Here is a 24,169-nt window from a genome sequence, read left to right as displayed (position 1 = left end):
GTTTAAAATAAAAAAGCCTCCAAAAGCCTTCAATCAAAAGCCGTTTAAAAAAGCCAAAGAAGAAAGCCCATGGGCACGAACAAGGCATCGCCACGCGGTCCGCTTACTCCTGGCTCCGTGCGCGAAGCAAACAGGCTGCGCCCGCTCAGTCGCTCTAGCCGCACTTGTCCTTACGATCTTGTTCACCAACACCAAATCCAGACGATGTGAGGAAGTCCAGAGCCTCGACCATTCGTTGTCAAAAGCCAAGACTCGAGAGACAAAGAAGAAGGGCGGAAATCAAGAGGGAAAGCCAAGAGGAGAAAATGTCGGGTAGAGCGTTCCTTTATGCTCAAGGCTCTGACGTCATCTGTGATGTCTCCACCAATCCCATAGTCCCATCTTTGCTGTCCTTGCGCCAATCAATCCCGGACCAATCACTGCTCTTCGGGGCGTGGCCCTACGGCCCTGCCTGTGCCTGTGTGCTCATCAGGTCGGTGTTATCAGCAGTAGTGCTCAATGTCCTGCTTCTGGTTGGTTTTTATTTAGGGTGGTAAAATGTGTGATTTCCTGGGTAGGTGTGTGTGCTGCATGTGTCATAAGGAACAGAGGAAAAATAATAGAGGCCATTACATACAGGGGATTTACCATTAATCCCTAACTAATTAACATAACCCCACCCCTCGTGATGGGAACAAAGATACGCTCTTCCACGACAGACATACGGCCTGACTTATGTACATCAAGATGGCTACACGATATTCAGAGTATACGGTATTGTGTTTTTCTATGCAATTTCTATGTTTCTATGCAATTCTACCTAGACTAATGTCTACCCCCTACAAACGTAACAATATAAACATAGGGGCAATATACCTGGCACTCACCTGGTAGAATAAACAATATACTGCACTGACTAAAGGTATTTTAAACCAATTTAAATGGTTGCTAGAAGGCAGGGCAGCATGTAGAATCATACTAACATAATCATAAGACTTTAAACAAACAAACAAAAAATACCTATTTTGGGGGGCAACACCCCCATTCCCCCCCCCCCCCTCACACCCGTACCTCCTCAGACCTCAATTTTTCCAATGCATTATACAAACATTGGTACATCATGGATGTTGAATGTTGTGGTGAAGTTTCATCAAAATTGTGTGTGTAGGGTCTGAGAAAAAAAAGCAAATACCTATTTTAGGGGCAAGCCCCCCCCCCCCCCCCCAGACCACCTTAGATCGCGATTTTTTAAATGCCAGGAACAAACTTTGGTACAACACGGGTGATTAAGGTTGTGGTCAAGTTTCATCAGAATTGCATGTGTAGTTTCTGAGAAGAAAGCAAATACCTATTTTGGGGGGCAACCCCCAGTAGATCCCCAAAGAAGCAGATTTTTTTAATGCCGGGAACTAACTTTGGTACATCACGGATGGTGAAGGTTGTGGTAGAGTTTCATCGAAATGGTGTGTGTAGTTTCAGAGAATAAAGCAAATATCTATTTTGTGGGGTCAAACCTGGATCCGCTTTGAATCCTGGTAGACCCCCTTAGACCCCGATTTTTTTAATACCGTGAACAAACTTTAGTCACAACACAACAAATATAATTCGTGCCAAATTTGGTCGCAATCCCATTAGCGGTTTCGGAGAAGAAGTTTCAAGTGTTTACGGACTGGGACGGACAAAGCGCCACCGCATAAGCTCCCCTGAATTCAGTTCCAGGTGAGCTAAAAACAATTTATCAAATCACTCGCACCGTGTCTAACCAAGAGCTCATGACAAATACCCCCAATAATCTTAAATACGTCACAAAAGGTATAATGAGGCATATATAAATTTACAAAAATGCATGTATACATTCTCTTACTAATTGCGTATACTGTACTTATATATTAAAAGATGCAAATGTACAGGGTGAGTCACAAGACCCAGGACACGGTGTAAGATAATTAAGAAGAGGAACACTGCGCAAATAAGATAACAGGAAACCTTTGGTCTCGTACATAAGCCGTTTTATTTGATGGCTCCGTGAAACAACTTTGGATCCTCAATTAATCTTTCTCAGAGTTCAGTGTTTGACCTCTCCCCAGACCACACCGTTTTCATACGTTCTTCATTTGGGCGTGCTCCAGCTCCCCGCAATGTCTTCTTGCACCTGTTTCATCATCATGTTTGTGTTTCTCCTCTCGTGGTACCACACCACAGCTACCACCCTCTCTTCCACTGTAAATGGACTGGTGTCTGCCATCTTGGTTTATTGTACACATGGTATAAACAAATCGGGTTTAAGCAGCTAAAATCGTGTCCTGGGACTTGTGACTCACCCTGTAGAGTCTATCTTGAACTAATATGAGTATGTCATTCATATAACATTTGAATACCCCTCTCGTTATTATATAAAGTATAAAAACATCGATCTATTTATTAATTTTAAACAGGTTTGGTTGGGGCTAAATTGATACAAAACTATAACAGCACTCAATAAAGCGCACACCTCCGCCAGGCTGAACAGTTTACGTTTTGTATCCACTGATGGATTGGATCTGAATTCGGGCCTGAACCAAAATCGAAATCGGCTCGATCTTGTCACCAAACCAAATCATCCACCAAGTTTTGTCATAACTCGTCCACAACATTTTTAGATATCGTTTTGGCCCCATCTCTCAATGGTGAATAATCACTTTTAAAATTCTAGTATCCGGATCTGAATTCGAATCTTTGCCAAAATCGAATCAATACTTCCTTGTCAGACACCAAACGTGCTGACCAAATTTCGTTCTAATCCTTCCACAACTTTTTTAGATATCCTACACACAAGCACACAGACAAATACATCAGGTGTTAAAACAATAACCTCCGTCCATGACAGATGACAGAGGTAAACATGGAATAAATGTCGAAAAGTTGGGATAATGGGAGAGAAAAAGGAGTGTAGGGGAGTGCAGTCAGAGTAGGAGAGAAGGCAAAGGACGTTTTGGAAGAATAGGGAAAGGGAGGGAAACTGCATAAAAGGGGAATAGTGGGAATGGGGGAAGAGAAGAGGTCAAACATTCTGCTATATTTCCCTATGTAATAAATGTATTCTCTCTAAACTGTGAAGTTAGGGTTGAAATGCTGACCTCTGGAATTAAGGCAATAGTGCGCTACCCAGTGCATTCCGTGCTTTGGAATAGCATGGGCAGCACCTATGCCCCTGTTAAGAAGGATAGGAAGTACAAACGCATGCTCTGCATACAAAACATGCCCCAACACCGACAGTGTAGTTCACATGACCATTCCTGCACCACTTTAGATTTTCAATCCATATTCCTCCATTCCAATGAGGACTATTAAGGCTCATAACTCTCCAATTGATCAATCTCTTTGTCATTACCTTTAGGCCATTCGAGTTATCAAGACCTACAACCCTCCCACTCCTCCACCATCCACAACCAATTTCCATCCACAGAATTTATTTCCACCCACATCCATCCATATCCATTTTCTAACCATCCAACGAAATCATAAACCCAAAACTCCATCTCCGTCTTGTCATGATACTCACTCTGCTTCCCTAACTTCTCCATCTCCTCCTCCCAACTCAAACTACCTCCAGTCTTATACAAGAGTAGTTTTACGAAGCGCAATCAAATGCCTCTGCATTATTAAGTAGTGATTTGAAGGTGGCCCCGAGTGTAGCTCACTACAGTCATTAATCGTTGCCTGCAGTCATTAATGTGACGTGGAGCACGCCTGATTAAGCCGCGACAAGGATGTAGTAGCAAGTAATTTCATTATGGAAAATGATTGGAACTGTAAAATATTTATTTGTGCAAACAGAGCCACAGTAAAATGCACGTGGTTTCCCCGTAATTGCGTTGCCTACTTCTGCGCATTTTATGCACAAGACGAGCACGCCATGAACCGGAGACACCATCTGGATGGGAATTGATTAACGAAATCTGTGCATCTCTTGCATCACAAGTTTCCTCCATCTCAATTTGACATAAAATCTCATGCATCGTGGCCATTGATACAATACTCATGTCTTTCTCGTCACAACCATCACATCTCCTTCCCAGGACAGATTACCCCAGGAGACAGATGAAAAGGAGAGTCTGGGCTTTGACTGGAACATTGTGTTCAGAACATACAGTTGCGCCAAACTCACATTCTTAAGAAGTGTCTTAGCTGAGTTTCCTCTGTCGCAAGCTGAATGCTTTTGATTCTTTGTAAGAGTTTTGAGCCGACTCCATTACTGCACCTCATGTGCAAGGTGACATATTTTCAAATCCTTCACTCCAAGCACAATAGGTGGTCATTCTCGTATTTAGTGGTTTAGCCTTTTCAGAAAGATAGCCGTGGGAGAATGTTGTGGCTGCAGAGCGTGATACACGATTGCAGTATGCCAGAGTTCATCCAAATTCACATATTTCAAAATTTTATTTCATAGAAGCACTCGGGAATAGGAGCTACAGTGCCTTCAGAAAGTATTTACACCCCTTGACGTTTTCACATGTTGTTGTATTACAGACTGATTTAAAGATGGATTAAGTATAATTTTTTTGTCACCGATCTATGCAAAATACCCCATAATGACAGTGTGAAAAATGTTTTTTAGAAACTTAAAAGTTTATTGAAAATTAAATATAGAAATATCGAATTTATATTAGTATTCAACCCCGAGTCAATACTTCGGAGAAACGCCTTTGGAAGTGATTGCAGCTTCAAGTCTGCTTGGGCATGTCTTTATCAGCTTTGTACATGTGGGTTTGGGGAGTTTCTCCCATGGCTCCTTGCAGATTTGCTCAAGCTCTGTCAAGTTGGATGGGGAGCGTCGGTGAACAGCAATCTTCAAGACTTTGCACAGATTCTCAATGGGATTCAAGTCTGGGCTTTGGCTGGGCCACTCAAGGACTTTCACGTTTTAGTTCTGAAGCCATTCCAGTGTTGCTTTGGCTAAATGCTTGGGGTCATTATCCTGTTGGAACGTAAACCTTCCCCGCAGTCCAAGGTCTTTTGTACTCTGAAGCAGGTTATCTTCAAGAATTTGTCTGTATTTGGCTCCATTCATTGTTCCCTCCATCCTTACAAGTCTCCCAGTCCCTGCCGCTGAAAAGCATCCCCATATAATGATGGTGCTACCACCATGCTCCATGGTAGAATGGTGTTAGATGGGTGATGAGCTGAGCTCAGGCTCCGCCAGACATAGCGCTTTGCATTCAGCCCAAAGAGTTCAATTTTCATCTCATCAGACAACAGAATATTTTGCCTCATGCTCTGAGTCTTTCACAGGCCTTTTTGTAAATCCACGCATGTTGTCAGGAGTGGCTTCGGTCTGGCCACTCTCCCGTAAAGCCTAGATTTGTGACGTGCTGCAGAGACTGTTGTCCTTCTGGCAGGTTCTCCCATATCAGAAAAAGAACTCTGTAGTTCTGTCAGAGTGGTCATTGGGTTCTTCCTCACCTCCCTGACCAAGGTCCTTCTTGCCCAGTTGCTCAGTTTGGTCGGACAGCCCATCCGAGGACGAGTCTGGGTACTTCCATATTCTTTCCATTTCCTAATGATGGAGCTCACTGTGCTCTTGGGAACTTTCAACACACTAGAAATTGTTTTATACCCTTCTCCAAATATATACCTCCTCACAATTCTATCTCGGAGTTCTACAGACAGTACCTTGGACTTCATGGTAGAGTCTCTGTTCTGACATTCACTGTCAACTGTGGGACCTTATATAGAAAGGTGTGTTTCTTTCTAAATCATGTCCAATCAAGTGAATTGGCTACAGTTGGACTCTAATCAAGTTGTAGAGACATCTCAAGGATGATCAAAGGAAATTGGATGCACCTGAGCTCAATTTTTAGTGTCATAGCAAAGGGTTTGAATACTTATTGACTCAAGACATTTAAGCTTTTCATTTTTAATTATTTTGTAAAAAAAATTCTGAATTTTTTTTTCCCACTTTGACATTATGGGGTATTATGTGTAGATCAGTGGCAAAAAAATCTCAATTTAGTCCATTTTAAATTCAGGTTGTAACACAACAAACTGTGAAACAAGTCAAGGGGTGTGAATACTTTCTGAAGGCACTGTATGCAGGAATGGGTTGTACAACAAAGTAAGTGGGAGCATTGAACGAACCACATTCTAAAACTCATGGGACTTGAGCATGGCTTTCCATGACAATGTGCATTCGTTTGATAATGAGTTGCTGCGGTTGTTCGAATTTGTTTTTACACAAATTTCATGTTTTGTCAAAAATGTGCAAATGAGAGATGTTTCCAGAATACACAATAGAGAAATACAATTTAGAAGGTGGTAAATAATTTGAATTAAAGGGACAAGATTGCTTGTCATCATAGAGGATATAGCCCACAACCACAACTTAAAATGGGATGTGTAGATTTTACATTTAAATAACGAAATAAGTAAATTAATACATATGCAGTACAGGCAGTGGAGATGGTAAAATATACAGTGTGTAAATAACTAATTCGACTATTTCGTATGCTGGTGGCAATGATGGTAAGGTACATAAATAAGTAATTAAATGTGGTATGTTGGTAATGGGGATGGTGAAGCGTTTATAAAAATAAACAATTAAAGGTGGAATGTACAGGCAGTCCCTGGGTTAGGAACGAGTTCCGTTTTTAAGTCTGTCTGTAAGTCGAATTTGTATGTAAGTCGGAACAGTTACGTACGGTTCACATCTAGTGTCAATTAGTCAAATGTTTGTCTTAGTATATAGTATATATTTTACCTAAAACATCTATAGGTATAAAAAACATGAAAGAAACATTTCTTAAACTGTTTAGATAGAAAAGAAAAGATAATGATTAAAGGTTAACACTTACTCTCGTTCCAATTGATGTCTTGCAAACCTTGAAACGATCATACCTTGATATATCTCTCCGAGATGATGGGCCTGGTGTTGGAGAGGATTGACCTGGTGCTGGAGAGGATGGACCTGGTGCTGGTCAATTTTCTTAAAGTAAACATCAAGGGTGGCTTAAACAGAGCTTTTCTCATATTTCTCTTGTCTACCACTCCCCTTATTATATACTTTGTGTCTGTTTGATTTTCTTCTCTGTGTGATAAATGTTACCTCTTTCACGAGCCTCGATTCTGTATACAACCAAAAAAAAAACAAAAAAAAAAACAGTTTTTGAATAATAGGCTTTACGGAGGTCGGAACATAAGTACGGGCATTCGTAAGTCGGGCGTTCATAACCCGGGGACTGCCTGTACAGTCATGTGAAAAAGTAAGTACACCCCATGTAAAGTTTTGACTTTTTCAACATATTTCAAAATACAGCGATTTGATCTTCATTTCAACAATATTGATAGATAACGGTGATATAATACAACAAATATCATGAAACATTTACATTTTGTAGTCCATTGTATAATTTAAATAAATATAAATGCAAATTTCGCATGTGGAAAAAGTAAGTACACCCTTGGCGCTAATAGGTGGTATTGCCCCCTTTGGCAGAAACAACCTCAAGTAGGCGTTTCTTATAACTGTCTACCAGTCTCTGACATTGACTGGGAGAAATTTTTGCCCACTCCTCCATGCAGAATTCTTTCAGCTGTGCGATGTTTGAGGAGTTTCTTGCATGCACAGCTCATTTCAAATCCCCCCACAACATCTCGATGGGATTTAGATCCGGGCTTTGACTTGGCCATTCCAGAACCCTCCATTTCTTTCTTTTCAGCCATTCCTTGGTGGATTTACTGGTATGTTTAAGGTTATTGTCATGTTGCAAGGTCCACCTTCGGTTGAACTTCAACTTTCCGACAGATGGCCTCACATTATCCTCAAGCACCCTCTGGTACAATGAAAAATTCATAGTGGATTCTATGATGGTGAGCTGCCCAGGCCCTGATGCAGTAAAGCTGCCCCAAACCATAATATTTCCACCGCCATGCTTTACAGTTGGTATCAGGTTCTTGGGGTCAAATGCTGTCTTTGGTTTTCGCCAAACATGTCTTCTGGTACTGTGGCCAAATAGCTCTACCTTTGACTCATCTGTCCAGAGCACATTGTTCCAGAAGTGCTGGTCTTTTCCGAGGTGTTCATTGGCAAACTTCAGTCTTGCCCTGATGTTCTTTCTGGACAGCAAAGGTTTCCTCCTGGCACACCTCCCATGTAGATCAAATTTGTGCAGCCTCTTTCTAATGGTGGACTCGTGCACTTTGACATCAACAGTAGCAAGAGCTACCTGTAGGTCCCCTGATGACATTCTGGGGTTCTTAGAGACTTCTTTCAGCATCTTGCGGTCTGCTCTCGGGCTGAACTTGCTGGAGCGGCCTGGCCTGAACAAGTTGGCAGTTGTTTGGAATCTTCTCCACTTGTAGGTGATCTTCCGGACAGTCGAATGATCGATTTCAAATTGTTTGGAGATCTTTTTAAATCCCTTCCCAGACTTGTAGGCATCTATAACCTTCTTACTGAAAGCCTCAGAGAGCTCTTTTGAACTAGGCATGGTGACGTCGCACACTTCAACAACAAAGAGCAAACCAAAATAAATGTCTGAGGTTTAAATAAGACAGGTGCCTCCAAGATCCTCTCTAACGATGTTCTAATCATTTGCACCTGAGCTGGTGCACCTGATTCTAATTATAGGTATTTGAAGTAGTGATAAATGTAGAGGTGTACTTACTTTTTCCACATGCAAAATTTGCATTTATGTTTATTTAAATTATACAATGGACTACAAAATGTAGATGTTTCATGATATTTGTTATATTATATCACCTTTATCTATCAATATTGTTGAAATGAAGATCAAATAGCTGTACCGTATGTTGAAATATGTTGAAAAAGTCAAAACTTTACATGGGGTGTACTTACTTTTTCACGTGACTGTAGGTACTGAAGTAAGTAGAATGGTAAAAGGTATTTACACTAGAACGGCACTCGGTAGGGCGCATACATCTGCCAGGCTGATCAGTTTGTTTTGTATCCCAATGATAGGCCGCACCTGGATTCGGACCTGAACCAAAATCGAATTGGCTTGTTCTTGTCACCTAACCAACTCATCCACCAAGTTTAGTCATAACTCATCCATAACTTTTTTAAAGATCATGTTATATATCGGTTTTCACCGGATCTCTCAATGGTGAAAAATCACTTCATATTAAATCATTCTCGTATCCGAATCCACATTCAGATCTTCACCAAAATCAAATTGATTCGTCTTTGTCAGACACCCAATCGCTCCACCAAGTTTCGTCCAAATCCGTCCGTAACTTTTTGAGATATCCTGCTATATATTGTCGCGCGGACCCTTCCGGTTAAGACCAGGGCTCACGGATGGACCAAACGGATTTAATTGGAGGCGACGACCAAACATGGATTGTGCTACAATAAATGCGGGAGGAAGAAGGGAAGTGGAAAGCTGCGGTAAAAGCGCTTACCTGGAGCGCGCCGACCGCGGCTTCGATCCTGCAGGGAATGAATGAACCGACAAACAAGATTTACAATGTACAAAAATAGAGATTTATTCCATGGAACCAGATAACAAGGAACGCGACGGCAATCAAATAAAGGGCCTAAATTGGGATCCCACACACCGACTTCAGAAACGAGACACAGGAATGGATGAAAGGAAAAGAATTGTCTCGTCGTGTAATGTAAATGTGGTGCGTCTTAATTGTCCCTCGTCTTGTCTTGTCTGCCATCCAACACAGCTCCGTTCGGCCCCGATGCACCCACAAGGTCCCTCGTTCCAGCACCACAGCACCGAGCACCGCTCCAAGCACCACGCAGATGGCGAGCCAACGCCCGCGAGGTCCGTACACCACTCCAAGCTTCAGAAGCACCGATCGCACATGACAGCCAGGGAAGGACGTGCTGCAAGAGGAAGCTGTGCAAGCAAGAACCGCCGGACGTGCAAGAGGAACTGCTGGATCTCCAAGAGTCGAGCAAGAAGAGAGCGAATGATGTCCAAACACCAAGAGAGCGAACTCGATGTGCAAGACGAAGAGAGGACGAAAGTGGCGTTCGACGCGCCCTCATATAGCCTTGCGGCGGTGACATCAGCCTTGGAGCGCCACCCAATCAGTGCCCTCCACCGACTCATTGGCTGGAGGTTCGCGCCTACCGCGCCAACCCATCACTTGTTCCCTGTAGCAGAGTGATAGCACATGCTACTCGAGGCCTGCCGGAGGTGTAGCTGGCGGCGGCCATCATCAGCGGTGCCTTGAACTGGTTTCCTTGCCTGTTCGTTCCAAAGTCACTTTCAGGGAAGGGAATTATTTAATGTTGCGCTAGGGACCTGTCTAATTGTCTACAGGTGTGCATTGCCATAAGGGACAAAGGTTTGACTACCAGGTTTGACACACAGGGGCTGTTATCTTAATCCATACACTATCTAACACTCGAACATCCTGGTATGTTCACAAGCAGACATCCTAACCCGACAACCCGGACCACACATGGAACTTGGTAATAATAATAATAATAATTCATTTATTTTGTATAGCGCTTTTCCAGAAGCCCAAAGGCGCTTTGACAGAGTGGCAAACATAATGCATAACAATACATGAAAACAACAATTGCAAAAAGACAAGAATCAATAGGGAAATATTTAAAGCAAAAGGAGGGAGAAGGAGAAGAGATAGTCAGGGGTTAAATGCTGTGGGTTGAATGTTGAATGCAGTGTTGAACAGGTGGGTCTTTAGTGATGTTTTGAATGTGGTGAGTGAGGAGGAGTCTCTGATGGTGTGAGGTAGTGAGTTCCAGAGGGTGGGAGCAGCGATGGAGAAGGCCCTGTCCCCCCAGGATCTGAATTTGGTCCGGATGGAGGGGGTCAGGAGGTTGGTACCAGCAGAGCGGAGGTTGCGGGTGGGAGTGTGTCTGGAGAGGAGGTCAGCCAGGTAGGATGGGGCCAGGTTATGGAGGGCTTTGTATGTCAAGAGGAGGATTTTGTACTGGATTCTCTGGGGGATGGGGAGCCAGTGAAGCTTGTAAAGGACGGGGGTGATGTGGTCACGGGTCCGGGAATGGGTGAGTAGACGGGCAGCGGAGTTCTGAATGTATTGGAGTTTATTGGTGATTTTTGAGGGTGAACCATAGAGGAGGCTATTGCAGTAGTCCAGACGGGAGGTGATGAAGGCGTGGATGAGGGTTTCTGCAGCCGTGGAGGAGAGGGATGAGCGGAGACGGGCAATGTTTTTCAGGTGAAAGAAGGCTGACTTTGTGATCTGTTTAGTGTATTTGTCGAAGGAAAGGGTTTGGTCAAAGATGACGCCAAGATTCCGGATGTGAGGGGAGGTGGATACTGGGATACCGTCGATGTTGAGGGCAAAGTTATGGGTGGATTTTGTGAGCGTTTTTGGGCCAATGATGATTATTTCAGATTTATCACAGTTAAGCTTGAGGAAGTTGATTTGAAGCCAGGATTTTATTTCAGTGATGCAGTTTGTCAGGATAGAGTGGGTGTCGGTGGAGACGGACTTGGTGGAGATGAAAAGCTGGATGTCATCGGCGAAGCAGTGGAATTGGAGACCATGACGGCGGATTAAGTGACCGAGCGGGGACAGGTAAAGGATGAAGAGGAGGGGGCCAAGAACTGAACCTTGGGGGACACCTTGGGGGAGGGGAGAAGTGGGGGATTTGCAGTTATTGATGGAGATGAACTGGCATCTGTCAGAGAGGTATGATTTAATCCAAGAGAGGGCAGTGCCGGTAACGTTAAAGGTGGATTCGAGTCGGGTGAGGAGGATAGTGTGATCGATGGTGTCAAAGGCAGCGCTGAGGTCGAGGAGGACGAGAATGTTGAGGTTGCCAGCGTCAGAGGAGAGGAGAAGGTCGTTGGTGATTTTGAGGAGAGCAGTTTCAGTACTGTGGTTGGAGCGGAATCCGGATTGGAATGTTTCATACAGGTTATTGGCAGAGAGATGATGTTTGAGTTGAGTGGCTACAGCGCGTTCCAAAACTTTTGACAGAAAGGGTACGTTGGAGATGGGTCTGAAGTTGTTTAGGGTGTCAGGGTTTAGACCAGGTTTTTTTAGAATGGGGGTAACAGCAGCAATTTTGAGGGAAGGTGGGACGATGCCTGTAGACAGGGAGGAGTTTATTGTTGCGATGATAAGTGGAGAGAGAGCAGGGAGGGAGGCTTTGACAAAGCTGGAGGGGATGGGGTCAAGAGTGCAGGTGGCAGTTTTCATTCCTATGAGGAGTTCAGAGAGGTCAGTAGGGGAGATTGGGGAGAACCGAGACAGGGGATGGCAGGACAAGGGGGGGCAGGTGGTTGGAGGGGGAGCGGGTGCGGCGGTGGTCAAGCTGTTGTAGATGTTGTCAATTTTGCGTTGGAAGAAAGAGAGGAAGGAGATGCAGTTGTCTACTGTGAATGACTGGGTGGTGGTGTTCAGGGGGCGGAGGAGTTTGTTTATTGTCGAGAAGAGTGCTTTTGGGTTTCCGGAGCCAGAGTGGATAATTTGAGAGTAGTAGGCAGAGCGGGCGCGGGAGAGGGCATCTTTGTAGTGTTGTATGTGGTCCTTGTAGGCTTGGGAGTGAACTGTGAGACCCGTTTTATTGCGGAGTCTTTCAAGTTGGCGAGCACGAGTTTTTATCAGGTGGAGTTCAGGGGTAAACCAGGGAGCAGAATGGGTGAAAGAAACTGTTTTGGTTTTTACAGGTGCAAGCTGGTCAAGGCAGGAGGAGAGAGTGTGGTTGTAGTAGTCAGTGAGGTCGGAAGGGGTGTGGAGGTCAATGAAGGGAGAAGTGGACATTTTTTCAGAGAGGGTGGATAAGAATGAGGTAGGTGAAAGAGCGTTTAGCTTACGGAAGTTGATTGTGCGATAATGCCTTGGCTGTACAGGTAGATTCCCTATCACGACAGTCGAACACCTACCTATACAGATCTACCTGACTCTAGATATTGCTTTACCCTACCGACATAACACAGCCCCCAACCCCCCCACCCCCTGGAACCGTAGCTCCTGCTAGGTTCACTGCAGGCGCTACCATTCCAGTCTGCACACTTACTGCGACACACTTAATTAACCTGTGAAATAAATCAGGAGGGCTGTGGGAAGTGAGTCGGACTTCCTACCTATTCTCCTTAACATGCTAATCCCCTTAACAGTCATGCAGTCAAATATGTACAATGATTCAGGTCGTTCCTGCAGAGGGAAGAAACAAACAACACACAAAATCTACTTCACCACAACCCTTAGCCTTATTCAAAATTCAAAACACTATTAAACACGTGTACCTACCCCGGTCTACAGACCGCGTCCCCCGGGGGATGCCACAAGACACAACCTTACCTGCGGGACCATCCCAATGCACCCCTACATTTCCGCGGGCCCTGTTCAGATGTTACAGGTGAGTGACATGGCTCGGTGGGTTTCACCCACATTCATTCAAGACAATCCCCTTATCCACTCATTCTCACTCCAAAACTCATCACTACACAAAATCAATTGAAGCACTTATTTCACCCCCTCGGCAGGCCAATGGCGTTGATGTCATATACGTGTGTGCATTCCTCTCAACTAGGCAGCGGGGAGGTACCGCACAACTAAGATGGTGGGGGCGCTCCAGGCTGTGGTGCCCGCAGTCCCAAAACAAGTCAACCAACTTACAAGTTCATTGCCCCCCCACCCCCCTTTTACCTCTTGGCCCCGTGACAGCCCAACAACCCCTTTCCGCCGTTACCTCGCCGGTGAGGGTCTCCACACACCAGGCTCCTTTGCCTCCTGCTTCAGCGCAGCAACACGGGTCACCGGGGGTCTCATTTACCCCAAGGCGCCCAACCAGACCCTCCACCGACGAGCTCCAATTTCCAGATACCACTGGCTGCCAGGGGTAATTGCTGCAGAGGGGGGCCGCAGGCATCGCACCTCAGAATTGATCCGTACCTGCGGACACACACACCTTCCCCACCCACAAGATCCCAAAACCCATTTCCTCCCCCGCTGCCATTCAATTTTCCAGCACAATTCCAGAAAAGATTTTACAAAAAGATGTTACAAGAGTTTTGCCATGGCCTGCCACATGTGAAATCCCATTCACATTGAACCACATTTCACAATAATCACAATAATCACCCAATAATCATCACTCATCCACTTCCTCCAACCTCACGACCACGTAGAAACACATCACCTCTACACATTTTTTTTTTTTTTTTTTTTTTTTTTTGTATACTGAATCGAGGCTCGTGAAAGAGCTAACATTTATTTCACAAACAAATCAACCAGACAAACAAAATATACAAAAAGAGGGAGCAGAAGACAAGATGGGGAGAGAAGGGGAAGCACACAACCACAACATTTGAGAGCAGGGAGAAGTGTGGGAGGGAGAGGGCTTGGGGGCAGGAGGCGTGGGAAGGGGGGGGGGGGTGGGTGGGAGGAGTATAAAACACAAGGGGACCGAAATTAGCGGGGGTAGAAAAGATCAAGGTTTTGGATGGGGGAGGATAAGAGATGGTGGGGAACAGCTGTTTTAAAGACCTGGAGGGTGGAGTGGGATTGAAGAGAGCGAGGGAGTTTGTTCCAGAGGTGGGAGAAAAGAGGAATGAAGGAGTGAAGGTGAGCAGAAAGTCTTGATTTTGGCAGTTTAACTATAAGAGGGTTGCAGGCAGATCTTGTGCGACCTGTAGGAATATTTGGGGGACAGAGCCCAGAGAGGGCTGGGGGGGCAAGGCCAGAGAGGAGTCGGTAGAAGACGGAAAGACCACCAACCTGCCTGCGGTGAGTGAGTGAAAGGCCCTTGGAGTTAGCTTCATCGTGGGAGATTCCAATGATTCTGAACGCTTTGGTTTCAACAGCGTGAAGACGGGCTAGGTGTGAGGCAGGAGCACCAGACCAGAGGGGAGAGCAGTATTCCATAGAGCTGCGGATGAAAGCCTTGTATGTGGTGAGGAGCTCAGGTGTGCCAAGGAAGGACTTCGCACGACGGAGGATGCCCAGTCGGCGACTGGCTTTGGAGGCCAGATTTGAAATGTGGTTTTCCCAGGAAAGATCATGGCAAATAGTGAGACCCAAAAGCTTGAGTGACAGAACTTCTTGGAGAGGATTATTCAGAAAGTGGATGGGAGGGTTTTCCAGTCGGTCTTTTTGGAGAGACATCGTAAGAGTGTGAGATTTATCAGGATTGAAAGACATGTTCCATTTGTTTGCCCAGTCTGTGATTTTGTCCAGGTCTGCAGAGAGTGAGGAGGCTGCAGACTGCCGATCTGAGGGATGAGGAATGGAGCGACAGAGAGTAGAGTCGTCAGCAAAGAGATAGAGAGGATTTTCAAGAGAGTCAGAGAGATCATTGATGAAGACCAGAAAAAGCACAGGGCCCAGAACACTACCTTGGGGAACTCCAGCCTGAACAGGAAGAGGAGATGAGAGAAACCCATTCAGGGCCACACGTTGACTACGACCAGAGAGGAAGTCCGCCAGCCATGTGTGGAGATTTCCATGGATACCAAAGGAGGAGAGTTTGGTGAGCAGAGCAGGGTGCCAGACCGTATCGAAGGCACGTGAAATGTCAAGGGAGACGGCTCTAATTTCCTGTTTGGCATTGAGGACCTCCATCCATTGTTGAGAAAGCAGAAGCAACATGTCCAGAGTAGAATGACCTGGTCTGAAACCAAATTGATGATCGGAGATCAAGCCATTGGAGAAGAGGAAAGATTTGATATCCGAAGCAATGATGGATTCCATGACTTTGCTGATAATTGGGAGAAGGCTGATTGGTCTGTAGTTGCTGGGATCTGTTTTTGCACCTTTTTGTGCAAAGCGGTAATGTTTGCTGATTTCCAAGATGCTGGCAGATGACCTTGAGCAAAAGAGAGGGTGAAAAGAACAGAGAGAGGGTGAGATAGAGTGGAAGAGCAGGATTTTAGGACCCGTGGGCTGATGCCGTCGGGTCCAGTTGCAGAATCAGAGTCGAGGTTTGACAAAAACTTCTCCACCTTGTCAGGAGAGAAGGACACAGAGTCCAGGAGCAGTTGGTTCGACTGGGAAAGGTGGGAACAGAGAGAGATGGGTTTGGGACACAATATTTTGAGGCAAACACAGAGTTGAGGCATTCGGCTTTGTCACGTGCGGCGTCAACTGTGTAGCCATTTGAGGTGAGGGATGGTATGGAGGGGGAACAAACACCAGAAACAGATTTGACGAGACACCACCAGGATTTGGAGGAAGGAGACAGATTTGAGAGTTCATTCTTGAGTGTGGAGAGATAGTGCTTCCTGGCACTCCTCGGGGTAGACACACACCTGTTCCGAGCTTGGTGGAAGGAACTGAGATTTCCTTCAGTTGGATTTGCCTTCCAAGAGGCAAAGGCAAGTTGTTTCAGTGCAACTGCCTCACCACAAGATTCAGTGTACCATGGATGGGAGGAAGGGTAAGACAACCGAAGACAAGATGGGATAAATCTGTGCATGAGAGAGAGAGCAGTTTGCTTTGGAAGAATTCCCAGGAATAATTGATGTCAGAGGCAGTAGAGATGGGAGATCAGTCCAGATAATTGATGGCTGCTTGCAGACCGTGCCAGTCTGCCTGAGTGAAATGCCAGACTCGTCAACGCTGAGGAGGCTCTCTGAGAATGGCCAGAGAGATGTCCACTTTAACAAGCACATGATCAGAAGAACCGATTGGAGCAGAAGAAGAGCAGCAGACATTTGCAGGGAAGTTTGTCATAACCAAGTCTAGAAGAGAAGATACTCCATTGACTGAGATCCGGGTCGGGAAATTGACAGATTGTGTCAATGTGTCAGTCCCAATGAGTCACAGAAGTCCTTTGCTGAGGAGCCATGGCTGGTGAGAGAGGAACCCACACTGAGCCAGCTGGCATGATGACAGTTGAAGTCGCCACATATGAGGAAGAGAGAGTTTGGATGAGTTGATAGAAGTTGGTCCATGTTGTCAGACAGCGACATGTAAATGGAGTCATCACTGTTTGGAGGACGGTACAGAACACATTTGAACAAAACGTGGGAGCGGAGAGGAAGCCGTAGCCAGAGGTACTCCTGGGGGTGGGGTGGAGAGAGGGCAGTGCAAGGAGAGTGAGGAAGAGAGTTTTTGATAAAGATAGCAACCGCACCACCAGGACGAGGCTCAGATCTATAAACCTTTGACCTCAAAATCAATAGGCTTCTCCATTGTGACGACCTGTACAACTTGGTGAAGTTTCATGACGATCGGTTTAGAATTCTGACCTGTAGGCCAGTGACAAACAGACAGATAGAACCACAAACGCAACCGACCAATATACTTGAAAAATCTTCGATTTTGCAAGTAACAAACAGACAGACAGTGGTGAAAACATAACCTCCAACCACCTTCGGTGGCGGAGGTAATAAATAATTAAAGGTCAGTCAGTGTCGATGATAAAGTGTATATAAATAAACAAATAATTCAAAACTTGTGATTTGGTAGTGAATAGTAAAGTGTATATAAATAAATAATGGTTCCCAAAAGTATATATATATACCCTCCAGTACTATTCTCTCTCTTTAAATGTTTTCTTTTAGTTGGCAAAATTCCGATTTGGCTCAGATCCCAATATCATTCAATGTACCTCATGCCTAGATATGATTGCAAATATTTGCCGTACATGAAAGAAATGTGTCCAGTCATTTTCGAGCAGATGCTGAGGGCTCTAGACGGATTAAACAGATGGACAGGACCAAAAATATAACCCCTAAGCTCAGTTAGGGGGTAACAAGAGGCTGATTTACTGGCTGGCATTGCTGATTCATGCAAGAATGGAATTTGTTAAAATGCAATCAAATAACTGGGTGCCTGTTCAGGAAAAAAAATCTCACCGAGCATAAGATTGTAATTACCATAAATGCAGTAACAGCATTCTCAGTGGTCTGCCTATTCTCTTCAACATAACATCCTGCTGACAAAATATTTTTTGTAGTTGCTTCTCTGGGGTGAAAGAGTACATTTATAGGATAACAAGTACAAAAAGTTTTAATTAAAACAAAAGCCGCGTCGATGTTACACAATGCCTAGATGCAGCTGTGCCTATAACGTCGATGTTATAGGCACAGGACATTCCTATTGATTCGATTACTTGATGTTTTTTTGTGCAAAGTGAAAATATATCTCGGCAATTGCCCGTGTGTGGCGACGAATTTTTAATATATCTCGGCATTTTCCCGTCTCTTATTTCAGGCGGTGTATGACTGACCATGCCGCGATTTAAAAAATATATATCTCGGCAATTTCCCGTGTGTGGCAACACGTGAACGAAGCTATGCTCCTCTCTCCACATTATTGTGACGACGTATAAATTAAATATTTCATCGTGACGATTGTCATCAAATGGACGAATTTTTAATATATCTCGGCATTTTCCCGTCTGTTATTTCGGGCGGTGTATGACTGACCATGCCGCGATTTAAACAAAATATATATATCTTGGCATTTTCCCGTCTCTTATTTCGGGCGGTGTATGACTGACCATGCTGCGATTTAAAAAATATATATCTCAATGGACTTGAAGTTACAGGCCTTTGAGAATTCATTTCGTTCTATAAAGGGCAACTTTCATCGGATTTTCTTCCCGTTTTTTTTCAACCGAGTCTAAAACTATGTTAGCGACTGTGAAAAATGAAATGATATATCGAATTTGATTTAAAATAAAACTGTGTGAGAGAGGAAGACACCACGGGCCTACAAAACAGGCCTCAAAGCTATGCGAGTTAATAAAATGGTGGATATTTGTTTATATGAAGGCTCTCCCAGAATGGGTGGAGCTATGGTTCCCAGAATGGGTGAAGCTTTGAGGTTTTGTCTTCTCTGCAAGAACAAGAACAAGAAGAAGAAGAACAACAACAACAGCAGAGGGCACTCTATGAGCAGCGTCTGCGACGCGGCTAACAACAGCCATTTCAAAGTACGGTATATGTTCAGTTACGCGTATTGTAATACATGTGGATAAATATGCGTTTTGTTTGTATTAGGTAGATGGTCCTTTGTGTTCAATTCCATATACTAAAAAGCCTCTTAATCTCTATCTTTCGCACTTCCACAGCGCTTGATACTCTCCCTTCTTTTCTCATATATCATTTCCTGCTTACTTGAAACTGGTTCGAACTGGATGAGTCAGATCTTGCCACCTCACCTCAACCAGGGTTGAACTGGTCGATTGTCACCATCCCGTGAAGCAAAAGGTTATTTGGGTCAAGAACACGAGACGCCCAATCGAAGCATGACCAATCTGCCAGAGAGTTCAGCAGGGCCCACCATGTGGGATCAATCGTGTTGGGGGTGATGAAACAATTTGCACTCTGGGGCATCTTCCAATGAGGTGGGGGTGGCACACGAGAGTCGTGACAGGTGGAAATAAAAGGCGAGACAGATGGGCTTTGAAGGAGAAGACAGAGATTACAGTCCTTTGGCACTTCTTGAGCTTTGACACAGACTACTGGCTTCACCTTTACATGCATTGCCCTTTGGCACTTGCAGACATCGTTTTGAGACACTTCTCTCCTGGACATTTGGAGACAGACTTTGGAGTTGGACAAAGATCGTGCTCGCTCGCTTGCTGACTGCTGTGCCACACCTGTCGTCACATCCCTGTGGTTTGCAACAAGCCACGCTGCACAAGACCAGGACTGTGCACTGGAAAGGAGAGAGAAGAACAGGTTAACCCTTTGTGAGGCATGGGCTGTGCCAATAACCAAGATGAAATTAACCTGTATATATGCGTTTGGAATTTGATTACACATATAAAATTCACTTGTCTCCTGTCCAGTGGCATATCTAAGGGGGGCAGGGGGGATTCGGGGGGCTATTTGAAAATTCCCCCCGGGCCCCCAAATGGATCTCAGGATCTGTATTTTTGAGTTTCTCTTTTGTCCTTTGGATATCAATCCAAAGGCAACATTCCTCAACTGTGACAATCATTCACTCAACCTGGCAGCCCTCTGTAACTTGAGTTTCCGTGGCCACAGAGAAACTTTCCAGCATGCCAGTCCTGGAAATGTTATAGAATCGTTGAAATTTCTCGCGGAATTTGATGATGTCATGCGCCTTCACTTGGAAAGGATTGAATTTGGGAAGACACATTATTTGTCACCCAATATACAGAATGAGTTCATTAATTTAATGGGAAATAAAGTTCGAGAATCTATTGTTGAGAAAGTCAAGCAAGCTCATTACTTTTCTTTGATGGTTGATTCTACTCCAGATATGTCTCACCAAGAACAAGTGTCTCTCATCATTCGGTACTTGGACTCAAAAGATTTTGAAGTGAAGGAGTCATTCCTCGTTGGAGGGGCCCCTCAAGGAGTCAATCCCCCAGGGCCCCCAAATCTATAGCTACGCCTCTGCTCCTGCCTCTTCCTGCTCAAGTTGCAAACAGTGGCTTCAGTTATTGATTGATTGGCCAGTTTAGCACACTGATGTGATTGATTGAATTGGCAATTTAGGACACTGAGGTGATTGATTGATCTAGAGATTGTACCATAGATAAGATCACGGTCACGTGACTTGGTTCCACTCGGTCAGTCATAAGATCTGTCACGTGACTACTGGCACAATACTCGTTTGTACTGGAAACTTCAACTGTTACAGTAGCATGGCTCTGGATGTGGGATCTGGCAATAAGTTAACGAGAGGAAGGGCTATCATGGTCGCTTAGCGACTCGTTGAACCCTTCTGGAGTTATCCAACATGGTGACCGTCACAATTTATGAAAGTTTGAGTAGCAGGCAATTCTGTGTTTTATTTTAGTAGCAGGCAATCCTGTGTCTTTGACGACTGAAACTAAACCAGTGGTTGCATTCTACCTTTAATATTGTCTTTCCCAGCAAAAATTTGGAAACCCTATTAATGAAACCCCGTGAATTAGTGATTCCGTGGCATGCAACTCCTTTTGGTCAGGTCTTTGCAGCAGGGCAGGTCTTTGAGATCTCGTGAGATCTTGTCGGCGAGGGCACGGTTTTTTCGAAGCTGCACACGCTCTCCACGCTTTCGAAGTTAAGTAATAATAACTGTTCACAATTGTATTTTTTTCGAAACTGTATTTATCTTTCGGTGTGTGTAGCTATAGTGTGTCCCAAGGAAGATTCTCGGTGTTAATCTTTCATACCTGTATAAAAAATCGTCGGTTATTTCGTGCCGCGTGTTTTGCGGCTTTGTTCTTTAAGCTTCCTACCTTGAGGCTTTGTTTTCTCTCAGCGGTCGATTATGGTCCAATTACTTTCGTTCTCTCAGTTTTTCCCATTCTTTTCACCCCATACTTCCTTGCTTAAAATCTCAACTTAAAAAAACAAAAAAAACATTTCCTTCTTTGTTCTTATTCATTTATTCGTTGTTCTTATTCATTCGTTCGTTCTTCGAGCACATGTTTCTCCCCCATTTCCCAAGATCGTTTTCACTGTTCAATTTAAAAATGTTTAAACTTTCCCCTGAAGTGATGTATTCTGTCGTATATTACAACACCTTTTTCTTTTTTGGTTCACGAGTTATCAAGTGACCACTGTATTTGTCATGTGTGTGCGTCTGTCTGTGTGTGTGTCTGTCTATCCAGCCGCAGCATCACTACCCGATGATATCATCCGATCTTGATGAAACTTAGGTGGGAGCTTGATATCATGATCTAGTGTTCTGCGTAGAGTGGGTGTATTGCGCCCATTGTGGGCGGAGCCAAGCCCGAAAAAGATGTCTTCTTAGGGGGTAATCGATTTCAAGCTACATCTTCTCTGAGGGGTTTGGTGGAATCTGACAGGGGTTTCGATATTTGGTTAGGCCAATGTCATGTGACTAGCCCCACGGAGCTCGATTTTTCATTTTCGCCCCAAGGTCAAGGTCACAAGGTCACGAAATTTAGAAAAGTCGATTTTTTATGGTTTTATTACATTGTTCGCTTCCTGATAGGGTAAAATGTCGTACATTATCTTATATTATCACATACATAATGAAATACAAGTTTTCCAACAAATTTCAGAATCCTCGACCTTTAACCTTTGAAGGTCACAAAGGTCAAATTTTCAAAGTTGTCGGAATCGAACCGAATTTTCAGTATTGTGCAGCTAACTAACCTCATAACTGATTATACATTATTTTCTATCTCATTTCAAGGTCAGTAACCTTCGTTTTGACATTTCCGGGCCTGGCCTGTCCGGGCCTGTTTCGGTTATAGTCCGTCCTTTGTCATTGAATACCGCTCGCTTGTGAACCATCGTCGTCTCCTGACTTGTCTTCTTTAAAACGTTGCTTTCGACTTGCTCACTAAATCTATTCATCCCAAAAAAAAATTCGATCTCTTACAGTTCCTCTTTCCTCAATTCCCTAAACTCACCGGCTCTCCACCCCCCCCCCCCCCACCCCCCCTCCAGCGTCCTTAAACGTATCTCTGACTTGAAGGTCACAAGAAACTCATTTTGCAATAAATGTTCGTTTCCCATTAATCGTACAACACTTTCAAGAATCCAAACTCACCCCTCCCCTCCAAATCTTCCCCATCACCCATCCCTTTCAAATCTCCCCTTTTGCCCCTTCCCTCCTAAACTTCCCACACACCCCTCCCCTCCTAGACGCCCCCTTGCCCCTCCCCTCCTAAACTCCCCCCTCCCCTCCTGAACTCCCTCCCCACCCTCCCCTCCAAATCTCCCCCATATCCCATCCCTTTCAAATCCCCCCACTTGCCCCTTCCCTCCTAAACTCCCCCCTAACCCCTCCCCTCATAATTTCCCCCCGACTCTCCCCTTCAAATCTCCCCACCCTCATTTTTTCTGAGATGAGATTTCCTTTCACAAAGCCTGAAACAAGGGTGTGTCCACCCTCAGGAGAGCCAGGAAACAATATATCTCCATTCTCAAGACCGAACTCTCAAATCTGTCTCCCTCTTCCAAATTCTGGTGGCATCTGGTCATCTCTGTTTCTGGTGTTTGTTCCACCTCCATCCCCTCCCTTACCTCAAATGGCTACACAGCTGACTCCGCACGTGAAAAAGCTGAATGCCTCAACTCTGTGTTTGCCTCTAAATATTGTGTCCCCAAACCATCCATCTCTGTACCCACTGTACCCAGTCGTACCCAGCTGCTCCTGGACACTGTGTCCTTTCCTCCTGACAAGGTGGAAAAGTTTCTGTCAACCCTCGACTCTGATTCTGCAACTGGACCTGACGGCATCAGCCCACGGGTCCTAAAATCATGTTCTTCCGCTCTTTCACTCCCTCTCTCTGTTCTCTTCACCCTTTCTTTTTTCAAGGTCATCTGCCATGAGCTTGGAAATCAGCAAACATTACCGCTTTACACAAAAAATGTGCAAAAACAGATCCTTGCAACGACAGACCAATCAGCCTGCTCCCAATTATCAGCAAAGTCATGGAATATCGGATTATTATTTCATATGCTTCGGATATGAAATCTTTCCTCTTCTCCAATGGCTTGATCTCTGATCATCAATTTGGTTTCAGACCAGGTCACTCTACTCTGGACATGTTGCTTCTGCTGTCTCAACAATGGATGGAGGTCGTCAATGCCAAACAGGAAATTAGAGCTGTCTCCCTTGACATATCAAGTGCCTTCGATACGGTCTGGCACCCCACTCTGCTCACCAAATTCTCCTCCTATGGTATCCATGGAAATCTCCACGCATGGCTGGCGGACTTCCTCTCTAGTCGAAGTCAACGTGTGGCCCTGAATGGGTTTCTCTCATCTCCCCTTCCGGTTCAGGCTGGAGTTCCCCAAGGCAGTGTTTTGGGCCCTGTGCTTTTTCTGGTCTTCATCAATGATCTCTCTGACTCCCTTGAAAATCCTCTCTATCTCTTTGCTGATGACTCCACTCTCTGCCGCTCCATTCCTCATCACTCAGGTCGGCAAGTCTGCAGCCTCCTCACTCTTTGCAGACCTGGACAAAATCACAGACTGGTCAAACAAGTGGAACATGTCTTTCAATCCTGACAAATCTCACACTGTTACCATGTCTCTCCAAAAAGACCGACTGGACAACCCACCCATCCACTTCTGAATGATCCTCTCCAAGAAGTTCTGTCACTCAAGCTTTTGGGTCTCACTATCTGCCATGATCTTTCCTGGGAAAACTACATTTCAAATCTGGCCTCCAAAGCCAGTCGCCGACTGGGCATCCTCCGTCGTGTGAAGTCCTTCCTTGGCACACCTGAGCTCCTCACCACATGCAAGGCTTTCATCCACAGCTCAATGGAATACTGTTCTCCCCTCTAGACAAGTGCTCCTGCCTCTCACCTAGCTCGGCTTCACGCTGTTGAAACCAAAGC

This window comes from Myxine glutinosa, chromosome 1 (genome assembly GCF_964187855.1).
Source record: "Myxine glutinosa chromosome 1, kmMyxGlut1.1, whole genome shotgun sequence".
In the NCBI taxonomy this organism is placed as follows: Eukaryota; Metazoa; Chordata; class Myxini; order Myxiniformes; family Myxinidae; genus Myxine; species Myxine glutinosa.
This window is presented reverse-complemented; position numbering follows the sequence as displayed.